Here is a 14,158-nt window from a genome sequence, read left to right as displayed (position 1 = left end):
AGGAAAAGTAGACAGGTGGTTGTTGAATAGAATCATTAGACATGTACAAATAAAGTTGGATTCATTTTAGATAAGGCAAGTACCTCTAAACCTTTCTTGAAATATATTGTAAATACTTCTACACTCTCTTGTGACATATTGCTAGTACTCAAAATAGTTCTGCTTTATATTATGAGTACTTTTAATCATTCAGCCTTGAACCCTGTTCACATCATTTGATCTTGAGTTGTGAGCCTTATTCTTTGTAAACCATCCATTGTTGATTTACCAGATACTAAACCACACACAAATACGATACTACCACACAAATACATATTCACCATACACCAAACACTGGAACAGAATTGCTTGAACATACAGAAACACTCTTATACTCAATCATATCTTGTAACATCAATGAACTAAACCTTGTGAAATCATTGTTCAGTTAACACCTGATTCTCCTACAGGCTGGAAGCCATTCCTCATACATACCTTGATATACCCAGGTGATACTTATGAATTTCATTACGCTTTTATGCAAATGTTTTATTCCTGTTGATTATGATCCTATTTTATTGAATTATATTATTTATCATACTGAACTATTTAGAATTGAATAGTTTTCTTTATTTGGACCAGATTCGTGCTCATACCAGATTCGTGGCCGAATTAGGCCAATGTGTGCCTTTGGATCCTATTTCTAGAGCAGAGCTGTGTGCCTTGCTCGGAGTTAGTATGTGACTGATCAGCAGCCTAACCTTGGTTTTAAAACTTAAAATGAATATCCAATTCTAATGATTGTTTAACAAGAAACTTGATTCTTCTTAATCATCTCAGTTGATCATTGTTTAACCTCAATTATCTTTATTATGACTTGCTGAGCTAGTTAGCTCACTCTTTCGAATCTGTTTATGTATTCTACAGTTAAAAAGGAAATGACTGATAGCAAGGTTTCCCAGTCCAGTATGCAAGCTGGGATTCCAGGACAAGTTGAATCGAGCCGGTAGAAGCTTTATATTATAGTTGAGATGTGTAAGCTTGTAAGAATAATTTCATTAACAGTTATAAATTAACCTAGCTGGGATTTGGTACAATGTAATAAAAGTTAAGGTTGTGGCACGTTTTCAAACTTTAACCTGTTACGATCCGTGGTAGTGTAATAATGGGTCATTGCATATAATATTTCATATACAGGTTTATATTGTGTGTGTGTTGTGAACCCCAAACTTCTGACCCGGATTTGGAGGGTGTCACAGTTAGGCTGCTGATTAGTCACGCACTAACCCCGAGCAAGGCACACGGCCCTGCTCTAGAAACAGGATCCAAAGGCACACATTGACCTAATTCGACCACGAATCTTGTCCGCATAAAGAAAACTATCAAATTCTAAAACAGTTCAGTATGATAAAAAATATAATTCAATAAAACAGGATCATAATCAACAGTGATAAAATATTTGTATAAAAGCGTAATGCAATTCATGAGTATCACAAGGGTATATCAAGGTATGTATGAGGTATAACTTCCAGCCTATAGGAGAATCAGGTATTAGATGAACAATGATTTCACTAGGTTTAGTTCTTTGATGTTACAAGGTATGGTAGAGTATAAAAGTTTCTGTAAGTTCAAACAATTATGTTCCAGTGTTTGGTGTATGGTGGATATATATTTGTGGAGTAGTATCGTATTTATGTGGTTTAATATCTGGTAAATCAACAATGGATGGTTTACAAAGAATAAGGCTTACAGCTCAAAGACCAAATGATGTGATGAGGGTTCAAGGCTGAATGATTCAAAGCACTTACAATATAATGCGAAACTATTTTGAATACTAACAATATATCATGAGAGAGTTTAGAAATATTTGCAATATATCTCGAGAAAGGTTCAGAAGTACTTGCCTTATCGCAATTGATTCCAACTTCAATGGTACTTGTCTAATGATTCTATTCACCAAATACTTGTCTACTTTTTTTATTCTTCGCTTATATTCACTGATCACTTGCTTTCTTTTCCTACGCCTCGCTTACTCTGCTAGGCATCATAAGTATCTATCAATATTCAATATCATATTATTCTAATCGTAACATAGACGTTATAAGGTTTCATCTACCCTTCGTTTCACCCAAATCCGATTTACGGATTGAAAGTTATGACTAAAACAGTCAAATAATAGACACATAGGCATATATCACATTAATCATATAGCACATAGCACATAATATGCAAGGTAATCGATCAGAATAATTTTTTAAAAGAAGATTCGGGGTTTAAATGATTTTTCTGGTATTTAATATAAATTTTTAAATATTTTTCAGAATTAAAACGGGTCGTTGAATCATTTAAAAACAAATAACGGGGTTTGATTACCCGAATCTGGCTTCAAAATCATTTTATAATAAATATCGAGCCTTGAAAAAATTTAAAATAATATTTTAAAGCTCGAAACTATTTTTCATAATTTTTAAATCAAAATATATAATTAAATCTAATTAAATAATCAATTACAATTAATTAATAGTTATTTGAATCAATTAATCAATTAATATTCGAATTAATTGACCAATTAACTAATTAATTATCAAATAGAATTAATTAATTAATTAAATCAGATTTATTTTTGAATTAAAAAATAATTTTTGGAATTAAAATAATGATTTTTGGAATTTTAAAATAATCAAAACAATTTTCTAAAATTAAAATATTAAAAAAATATCAATTTTGAAAGTTTTTAAAACAGATATCCAGAATTTGCAAAATTCAGAGGACTAAACTGCAAAAACACAATATCAGAATTGATTTTAAAATCAATTGGATCAAAACCGGGTCAGAAACCGGGTCGGGAAACGGGTTATCGGGTCGGGAAACGGGTTGCCGGGTCACAAAGAACACCGGACGAACCCAAAATCCGGCGACCCTTTCCGGATTCCGGCAACCTCAATTAGACCCTAACCAAGGTCGTTTGAACAGGGTTTTCAATGCTATCTCATTCTAAATCCTTCCAGGAACTCAAATCAGGTCACAAACAACACAAACAATGATCTCAGTTCAATCAAAACCGGCGAAGGTTCGGCAAGCTTCAATTTGGCCACTCCAGAAATCGTTTGTTGATAACCCATAGATGAATCGATTGCAAATCAAGCAAGGAACACAATCCAACCAACAAAATCAGTCAATAACCCTCTAGGCAAAAACGCCCATATCTCGATTAAGAACATTCAAACTAATAGAAACCCTAATTCTGAATTTCGAGAATCAAACATCAATTTCAACATGTTATTGAGCTCTAAATTAGTCATATGATATACCAAAATGATCAGGAAGAAAAGATCTATATATTCAAGCATCAAATCACACAAACAACATCAAGAACAAAAATTCATATTTTAATCCAAAAATAATTCAAAATTATAGAAAAATAACCTTTGATTCTGCATGTGTATGGATTACAGATTCTGAAAGTAGGTTTCAAGAGCTTCGTTTTGATTACTAGAACTCTGAAACCCGGTATCGCTAACGCCTTCAAATTAATTCTCAAGAACTTATATGAATATACTAATTTTCTCTGGAAAATTATATATTTAACTGTTTGCAAATGATTATCTGTACAAAATAGAATACGGTAAAAGCTATTTATATTTACGGAATATTGGTACCCCGTTGGATCATACCGGATATAAAATATTAAGTTTATTTGATAAAATAGATCCAAATTGGTACCGGTTTTAGGGTAATTATCCAAATCTATATATTTTGTAAATACGGACTTGGTCTCAGCGCTTTGGTTACACGTATTACGAGAAGATAATATAATAGTTTAATCAAAAGATCCCGTTTCTTGAAAGTACGGGTTTTATTGATCTACCGAAACGAATATTGTATCAAAAAATTTTGTGCCGGGACCCGCACAAGGAAAACCGTACTCCGTATCGAAAAAGTCAAAACATGGAAAATGCTCGGAATATTGCATTTAGGTTAGGAAGGAGTTTTCCCGAGACTTTCGGGTTGTAAAATGTAAACACGGTTGAAGTTGGCTGGTTCCCGATTATACAAAATAGTTTATAAATACTCGAAAAAATAATTTATTAAATCCACAAATCATTTATAAAATCATATAACAACATAAAAATTAATAGAAAATTATTACAATTATCTATACTTTATTTTGGACATATAAAAATTAAAATACTCAAATTTTATCATATTTGCAGATCCAAACACAGATACCACTTAACAGATAATTTACCAAAATTCTTATAATAATCATAGAATATTTATTTATTGATAATAAAAATAATTACATGATATATCCCTGATATTACATCCTTCCCTCCTTAAAAGGATTTTGTCCCCAGAATCTACTAAGTAAATAGCTGAGGGTACTTTTCTCGCATGTCACTTTCTAACTCCCAGATTGACTCTTCAACCCTTGGGTTTCTTCACAATACTCTTACTAAATTTATAACTTTATTTCTTAATACCTTCTCTTTCTTTTCTAGAATCTCTATTGGATTCTCTACATACGATAAATCTGCCTGAAGTTCTATTGGCTCATACTCAATTACATGCCTAGAGTCTGGATTATACTTTTTAAAACATTGTCACATGAAAAACATAATAAATATGTTCCATATGCAGGGGCAATGCCAATTCCTAAGCTACCTTATCGAAACTTTTCAAAATTTTAAAAATTCCAACGTATTTGAGACTCAGTTTTCCTTTCTTTCCGAACCTAAACAATCCTTTTCACGGTGACACTTTCAGTAACACCGGATTTCCTTCTTTGAATTCCATATCTTTCTTGGCTTGATCCGCATATTTCCTTAGACGATCATGCGCTGCAATTAACCTTTTTTGAATAGCTTTAACAACTTCTTTCGTCTGTTGCACCAATTCGGGTCCAAGTATCTTGTGTTCTCCTACTTCATCCCAACTTCCTTTGAAATCAATAGCACAAATACGTAACATGTCCTCAGTTGTCTGAATCTTTTTCTCGCTTTGGCCATCGGTCCATGGAAGACAAACTGTACTTGTATTCAACTTTGCTCCTCAAACATTCTTGAAAACTTTTCTAAAACCTTGAATTAAATCTTGAATCTTGTTCAAATACCATAGATATGAAAATTTCATGAAGAACTACTATCTCATTCAATTACATGTAAACCAACTTGTCCAATGAAAATCTTCCATTAATAGGTAGAAAATAAGCTGACTTAATTAGTCTGTCTACTATAACCCAAATGGCGTCGTGGTTCGCTTTCGTCCTTGATAATCCGACTATAAAATCCAGAGCAATATGCTCCCATTTTCATTTTGCATCTCTAACGGCTGTAATAATCCACTAGGTCTCTGATACTTTGTGTTAATTCTTTGATATTCTTTCTAAATTTTTATTTTAAATTTTAAATTTTCCTTTTTATATCTGGTCACTAATATTCTTTTTTAAATTTCTATATATCTTGACACTTCCTAGATAGATTGAATACTTGGAATTATAAGTTTCATGTAGGATCTCATTCTTTAATTATGTCACTTGTGGCATCCAAATTCTGGAAGAAAATATGAGAATATCGTGATCATTCTCCTGAGTGCATAAATTTCCTCTTACTAAACTATTAACATCCTGATCCATTATCTCCTCTTGACATCTCTTTATCTTCTCTAAGCACTATGGCTGAAAGATCATACTATATTTCCTTGCTTCTTTTGGATTATAAATTCTAACTTCCAATTCCAACTTCTGAAATCCCATAGATAACTCTTTTGGTGCAGTCAACACATTCACTTTCTCCTTTTTGCTTATCGCGTTGCCACTACATTTGCTTTTCGTCGTGAATACATACTTCAAATTCTTATAGTCCGTATGAATCTCACACCTTCTCCATACAGATTATGTTTCCAAATCTTCAAAACGGATACTATTACTGCTAGTTCCAAGTCATTAGTAGGATACTTCTGCTCATGAGGTTTCGGTTGTCTAGATGCATATGCAATAACTTTATCGTGTTGCATCAACACACAACCTAATCCCTTATGAGAAGCATCACTATAGATTACAAACTTTCCTGGATCATCTTGAAGTGATAAAACATGTGCCATAATCAATCTCTTCTTCAATTCCTGAAAACTTTCTTCACACATCTCAATTCCATATAAACTTCTCACTTTTCCTAGTAAGCTTCGCCAAAGATGTCGCAATCTTCGAGAAATCTTAAACAAATTTCCGATAATATCCTGCCAATACTAAAACTTCTCACTTTTGTTGGTGCTTTTGGTCTTTCCCCATTCATAGAAACTTTAATCTTGCTGGTCCACTTTGGTTCCTTCATCACTGACTATTTATCTTAATAATTAAACTCCATGCAACCCAAAACTCACACTTTGAAAACTTAGCATACAGCTTCTTTCTTCTCAGAATTCTTAATACTGTCATTAAATACTTTGCATGGTCCTTCATTAACTTCGAGTAAATCATGACATCATCTATAAACATAAATACAATTTATCGAGACACTCCTTAAAGATTCTGTCCATCAAGTTTAAATGTTACTGGTATATTGGTCAATCCAAATGGCATTACTAGAATTTCATAATAACCGTACTTAGTTCTGAAAGCTGCCTTCGGCACGCCCTTAGGTTCAATCTCTAATTGATGATACCCAAATATTAAATCAATCCTAGAAAATACTTTGCATCTTTCAACTGATCAGATAAATCATTACTTCGAGGTAACATATACTTGCTCTTGATAGTAAACTTGTTGAGCTTCCGCTAATCGACACATAATCTTATGCTTTCATTTTTCTTATTAACATATAATACTGGTGCACCTCATGGGGTACATTAGGTCTAATCGCTCCTTCTTCTAAAAACTCTTGCAATTGCTTTGCTAACTCCTTCATTTCAACTAGCGCCATTCTGTACGGGGCCTTGGACAATGATTTCATTTCAGGTGTTAAGTCAATCGTGAACTTAATTTCTCTATCTGGAAGAAGTCCTGGTAACTCGTCTGGAAACACGTCTTAGAACTCATTGATTACTATAAAATCTTCAAGTTTTGCTGGCTCCTGACTTATATTTATCACGTAATCACTTTAGTGCTCATATCTTTGCCATAGTAACCTTTTAGTTTGAATTATTGTTAAAACTTCTTTGCTTGCCTTCGGCCTCTAAACATCATCACATTCTCAATCTGGCGTCTACATAATTATCTTCTTATCATGACAGTCTATCTGAGCATTATACTTAGACAGCCGGTGCGTTCCTAAAATAACGTCAAATCTCATTTTTTAAGCAGTATCAAATCAGCATAAACTTATTGCTAGAAACCTTAATCTCACAATTACTACACATCTGGTTATCATATACACGTTCTTGGTTTTCTAATCCTTCAGTCATAATCTTATTTAACCATTCAATTTATCAATAAAATCGTGAGAAACAATGATCGAGTTGCTTCTGAATCATCGAATACTTTAGCACATAAAGAATTCATAATAAGCATACCCACCGTCACATTCGTATTCCGAATAAATTTTTTTTTCACAGAAATATCGTAAGCTCTCGCTCTTGGAGACTTTTTCATTATCGGAGTAGATTCCCTTGATTCTTAGAACATCACTGACTAGGGCTGGTGATTTACAATCCTTGCCATATGCCCTGGTTTTTCCCATACTTAAAGCATGTAAACTCAATGATTGGAACTTTGTCCGCTTGGTTCTTGGTAGATTAATTTTGTTTTGGAAAACTTTGAAGCAATGCAAATCATATTATAACCCGAATAGCCATCTAGAAGATAATAATACTCATTCCCAGCCAATCTGTCAAGCATCTGATCAATAAAAGGAAGAGGCAAGTGATCCTTTCTCGTGGCTTTGTTCAGCTTTCTGTAATCCATGAAAACTCTCCACCCCGTGACTGTTCTCGTAGGAATGAGCTCATTCTTCTCATTAGCAATAACTGTGATACGTCCTTTCTTCGGTACACACTGCACCGGACTCACCCAAGAACTGTCAGAAATGGGATAGATGATCCCTCCATCGAGCCATTTGAGAATTTCCTTCTTCACAACTTCTTTCATGATTACATTAAGCCTTCTCTGTTGCTCAAAAGTAGGCTTGCTGCCTTCCTCCAGTAGAATTTTATGCATGCAATAAGAAGGGATGATTCCCTTGATATCTGCTATAGTCCATCCAATTTCAGATTTAAACTCTCCCAGAATTCTTAAGAGCTTTTCCTCATCACTACCTGAAAGGTTATATGCAATAATAACAGGCAAAGTAGATGCATCACCTAAAAAAGCATACCTTAAGTGTTCAGGCAATGGTTTTAGCTCAAGTGTAGGAGCTTCCTCAATAGATGGCTTGAGGCGCTTTGGAGATTTTTTTAGCTCCTCCATCCCAAGAGACTCAAAAGGTATATCTACCTTTTCTTCCAGGGAGAAGCATTCAGATACTGCAACTGTTCATCACCTTCGTCATCTTCACTATCTGAATTCCCCAACAAGGCCTTCTCTAAGGCACCAGACCTTAGCATATGATCAAGTTCTGAAGTAACCACAGAATAAACCAACTCCACTTTTAAGCACTCCTCATTTTCAGTCGTGAATTTCATGGCATTAAAAACATTGAACGTCACATCCTAATCCAGCACTCACATAGTAAGCTCACCCTTATGCACATCAATCAAGGTTCGGCCAGTAGCCAAGAACGGTCTTCCCAAGATTATGGGAATCTTCTTATCCTCCTTGAAATCAAGAATTACAAAATCAGTAGGAAAGATGAGTTTATCAACCTTGACCAAGACATTCTCCACAACGCCTCATGGATATGTAATAGAACGATCGGCCAACTGCAAGCACATATAAGTAGGCTTTGGATCGGGTAAGTCCAATTTCTTGAAGATTGAAAAGGGCATCAGATTGATGCTAGCTCCCTAGTCACATAAGCATTTTTCAAAAGACACTTTTCTATTGGTACAAGGAATAGTGAAGCTTCCAGGATCTTTAAGTTTCGGAGGCAACTTCTGTTGCAGCACAACACTGTATTCCTCCGTGATAGCAACTGTCTCTAAGTCATCAAGCTTCACCTTCTGAGAGAGAATACCTTTCATAAACTTCACATATCTAGGCATTTGTTCAAGAGCTTCCGCAAAAGGTATGTTGATATGAAGTTTCTTGAACACCTCCAGAAAGTTCTCAAGCTGATTATCCAGCTTTTTCTTCTGCAGCATCTTAGGAAAAGGAGGTGGAGGATAGATCTGTTTCTCCCTTGTATTACCCTCAGGAGGAATGTGTTCCACGGTAGTCTTCCTTGGTTCCACTTCTGCTTTCTTCTGCACTTCTTCTTCAACCACAACTTCTTCTTCCGAAACTTGAGATTTTTCAGGATTTGCAACCTTCCCAGACCTCAATGTAATTGCCTTTACCTGCTCCTTAGCTTCCCTCTTTCCCGGTACTTCAGTGTCCCTAGGGAGTGTACCAGGTTGACGATTTAGCAAGGCATTGGTAATTTGCCCAATTTGATTCTCCAAGGTCTTGATAGAAACCGCTTGGCTCTTGGACAGGAGCCTCAACTCCTCCGATTCAGATTTTTCATTAGACTGTTGCAGCTGGAGTTGTTGTCTTGGTGCAAATTGTGGTTGCTGAAACCAGGAGGGTTGTATTGCATTTATGTATATTGCTGATAAGGCTGCTGAACCGCATTCTGAGTATTTGCTCCAATTGAAGTTAGGATGATTGCGGTTGTTAGGATGATAGGTGGCTGGAACTGGCTGCTGCGACCTCTAAAAGTTGCTCACGAACTGAGCTAATTCACTAGAAATAGCACACTGCTCCGTCTCATGGGCACCAACACATAGCTCACAGACACTAGGGATATGATTAACTCCATAATTAGCCAAATAATCCACCTTCATCGTCAAAGCCTTAAGCTGAGTAGCTATAGCAGTAGCTATATCTAACTCCAGAATTCATACTAACTTGCCCTGAGGTAGTCTCTGAGTAGGATTTTGGTATTCATTCACAGCCATATGTTTAATCAATTCGTAAGCTTCATCATAGCTTTTAGCCCACAAGGCTCCTCCTGATGCTGCATCAAGCATGGGTCTGGAAGGAGCATCCAATCCATTATAGAAGTAGTTAATGATCATCCAGTCATGCATCCCATGGTGAGGACACTTTCTAAGAATCTCCTTGTAGCGATCTCAAGCCTCACATAAAGATTCTCCAGATTGCTGAGAAAATTGAGTAAGTGCGTTTCTGATTGCAGCAGTCTTTGCCATAGGAAAGAATTTAGTTAGGAACTTTTGAGCAAGACCCACCCATTTGGTGATAGGCCCTGGTGGTAGAGAATGTAACTAGCACTTAGCTTCATCCCGTAGAGAGAATAGGAAAAGCCTCAACTTAATAGCATCTTTAGAAACTATATTGAACTTGAAAGTGTCGCAGATCTCGATGAAATCTCTGATGTGCATGTTAAGGTCTTCTGTCGGAGAACCCCCAAACTGAACTGAGTTTTTTATCATCTGAATCATACTCGACTTAATCTCAAAGGTATTAGCCGAGATGGCTGGTCAGACAATATTAGACCGAATATCATTAATCTTTGGTTGAGAGTAATTCATCAACGCCTTCAGATTCGCTTCTGGACCGAGAACACTGTAAATAATTCTCAATTTGAAAACATAGAGACAAAGAGCGCGTATGCATATACGCTCGCTAAAGTACCTGAAACACGACAAGGAAATAAGTAAGTAACAATGTTCGAGTCAATGAACTTTAACGACCACTGATGACAAACACATAAACTAAAAATTAACCCCAAGTCCCCAGGAGCGGCACCAAAAACTTGTTAGGATGAAAATACGCGCTAATATTCATGCAAGTATACACGATAGCAAGTCATATAGAGTTATCTCTAGTCCGTTCCCATAGACACTTGTTTAGGTTAATTTCAATCAATGCACTTATGCAACAATGGTATGGTTATTATTCAATGCTAAGACGATTAACAAATTGATAATGTTTATAACTATGATTAACTAAGAGATTATACTAAAGAACATTAACTAAGAGATTTGAAAAGATTGATTACTATATGACACAAACATGGGATTCTAGTTTCATTAATACTTCATTCAATAGTCTCTTTGTTCTTAACCTTAGCATGCAATGGTGATGACACTAATCAGATAACACGAAACTGATAAACGCCAACTTTCGTTGCACGAATACCCTACTACCAGACATCCACAAAATAGATAGAAGCTGAATAGACACCAATTATATTGAGACCCTGTATGTCTATAGAATTTGACAGCATAATATTTAATGCACAAGTTATCTATCATGATTACATAGGGCAAGTAAGATGTAATAACCCCAATTTTTGGAATTTTTTTAAAACCCTTATGAATAGTGATTTTGCTGATTATGCTGAATAAGAAAACTTTTCATATCACACTTTGTAGAGGTTCTTTTATTGTTATTCCGAGATCTTATTAGTACTCTATATGGTATATAAGTGTATGTAAAGATCGTCAGAATCCAAATTCGAACACTTTGATTTTTTCCCGAAAATCCACCAGATACCGAAAGAATTGAGTATAAGGTAATAGGATAAAAAGGATTTAAATTCAAGGATTATAAGAGAGGATCATATAAGAAATATAATATATTGAGAAAGGTTTAGGGGAACCCAGGTAATAAGATCCCGGGTATGATCCCTCAAACGATAAATGAGAACGAAAATTAAGCGAACCGTATAACAGATAAGCAGTCATTAACCAAACAATTAAGCAAGGATTAACATAAGAAGATGCTTCCACCACCAAGTGATGACAAGTGGCAAGAGATGAAGTCACCAAGATGATGTCATGCTTAGTCATACTCCACTCACTTTAAACAACCAACAAATCATCCAAATATCCCATTCACTTCATTTTTCACCACAAAATCATTCAACAAAGCAAATACTCTCCCAAGAACACATAGCTCACGACTTTTTCATTTTTTCAAGGAGAAAAATTCCAAAAATCAAGTTTCTAGCTTTGTTAATTTGCAAGGTAATTACCCAAGGTCCCTTATGATTAGATAAGCATATCCTAGGAGTTTAAGCTTCTATTTCTTCATGAATCTCTTCCAATAAATCAAGGAAGAAGATGATGAATAGTGTTTTCAAGATTACTAACTTTATTTTCTTTGATTTCCTTTAAGATCCAAGCATTCCTAAGCTATCTCAAGGCTTCTCAAGGCTTCTTAAGGCTTCCTAGCTACTCTAATCACTCCAAGGAAGGTATAACACCTCAAAACCCTAACTTTACTTTGAGTATTAAGATGGTTTTGATGGTTATAGTAAATGAGAAGTATGATGCTTGTGTGTTTAGGTATAACACCTCCAAACCCTACTTTTACTTTGAGTATTAAGATGGTTCTGATGGATATAGTAAATGAGAAGCATGATGCTTGTGTGTTTAGAGTTTGGATTGGATTTGTAGTGATTTGGATGTTGAAATCTTGTTTATAGTTAATGAAACTTAAGTATAGCTAGTAGTTCATGTGTGGGGTTGTATAAATTGGAAAATCTTGAGGTTTGGGGACTGATGTAGTAAGGTTTGGATGAGGGTTGGTTGTATTGTTGGTTGTGAGTTGAATGGTGGTTGTTTGGGGTGGTTTAAAACTTGGTAATCGCGTAAACATAGCCGTTGTAATGCCCGATTTACTTTAGACTATTTTTGTTCTTAACATCAGGACCCGTGAACTCACTGTTAGGTTTTGACCATTGCCATGATTAGATAGTTCATGTTACAAGCTTCGTTTTGATATGTGGTTCGTCTGAATCCGATGTACGGTTTAGGAAAAATGACTTATGAACGAGGGTACTCGAGCGACTTAAGTGAATCGTTAAGCGCGAAAGCGAACGTTAGGGGTCTAATTGGTTAAAGTCTAGTTTCTTACGCGACCGGGGATTAATTCCGACTTATGTTGTTGTTCATAGGTTATCGGACCCACTCTAAGCTTAAGTCTATCCGGGAACACTCAGGCAAGTTTTCTACCCGTTATACTGTTGTTGTGATGTAAATATATGTATATGCATTATCTTGTGATAAGTGCATGATTGTTATTAGCAAATCTTGCGATATATTGGAGCATGTGATATGGTATATATGAATGTCTGTTTCGTAATCTTGATATCTAATTGTTGATTCAATTGCTTATAAGTTGCATAATACATATGCTAGAGATAAGCAGTAGTTGCGTATACCCTTAGTATAGGGGATCCAAAGGTGAACATTTTTCTAAACCGGGAGTCGATATTCCCGAGTATAATATATATATATATTGATATAGTTTTCAAAACTATTAATCGAATAAGGTTTATTCGATAACTTTACTTTATTTAATGAATATTATTCTAAATATTCATTCGAGGACTTAGACTCCGCTTACTTTATTTAATGAATATTATTTTGAATATTCATTCGAGGACTTAAGACTCCGTTTATTTTATTTAATGAATATTATTTTGAATATTCATTTGAGGACTTATGACTCCGCTTATTTATTAAAAAATATTCTTTATTTTATTAAAGAATAATGTTTCGATAATCAAACTTATTTTCGATTATTCAAATAAAGATCGTACTTTCGTATAAGTATATCTTTTGTCATTTATTATTAATTTCAAGTATAAGTTTTAAAACTTTTACTTCATTTATTTTTATAAGGATTATCCTTATGGGAATATTATTTAAATAATAATATTCAGATATTTTCTAATATATCGGGACTGATTTATTTCATTAAATCAGCATTACTCCAAACATTCTTAAAAATGTTTTTGAGTCTTCAAAATAATTTTAACAGTTAGAGCGGATCCCAAAACTTGTTTTCAGATTTAAGATCTTCCTTTTGAAGGAGACTCGAATATTCGCTCAAAAATCTTAGGGATCTGGCTCTGTGGTGTATTTTATATTCCCAACGAGGTTGCTGTTTTGAGAAAACAATTTGATTACTTTCCCAATGTCGGGAAGTAAGTCCATCTAATTGAGTCGGCATAAGCGACAGGTCGGGGTACGGTCTATGAAGGTGTAAGAGGCTGGGTGACAGTCCATCCACGCATGAGTGACCGGGTAACGGTCTAGCGCGAGGTCCTAATGCGGCCAAGGTGATAACCAG

General features: G+C 35.0%; 1 non-coding gene across 1 annotated transcript; it reads left to right on the top strand.

The window, feature by feature from the left end:
- The first annotated feature begins 10,141 nt into the window (after window positions 1–10,141).
- Window positions 10,142–10,248, top strand: LOC141722963 (small nucleolar RNA R71). Its single transcript, XR_012575960.1, has one exon. It is a non-coding gene; the product is annotated as a small nucleolar RNA R71 (small nucleolar RNA).
- Window positions 10,249–14,158: the final 3,910 nt, after the last annotated feature.

This window comes from Apium graveolens, chromosome 4, assembly GCF_009905375.1.
Source record: "Apium graveolens cultivar Ventura chromosome 4, ASM990537v1, whole genome shotgun sequence".
NCBI classification, from domain to species: Eukaryota; Viridiplantae; Streptophyta; class Magnoliopsida; order Apiales; family Apiaceae; genus Apium; species Apium graveolens.
Note: the sequence above shows the minus strand (reverse complement) of the source record. Positions and strands in the feature narration are given on the sequence as shown.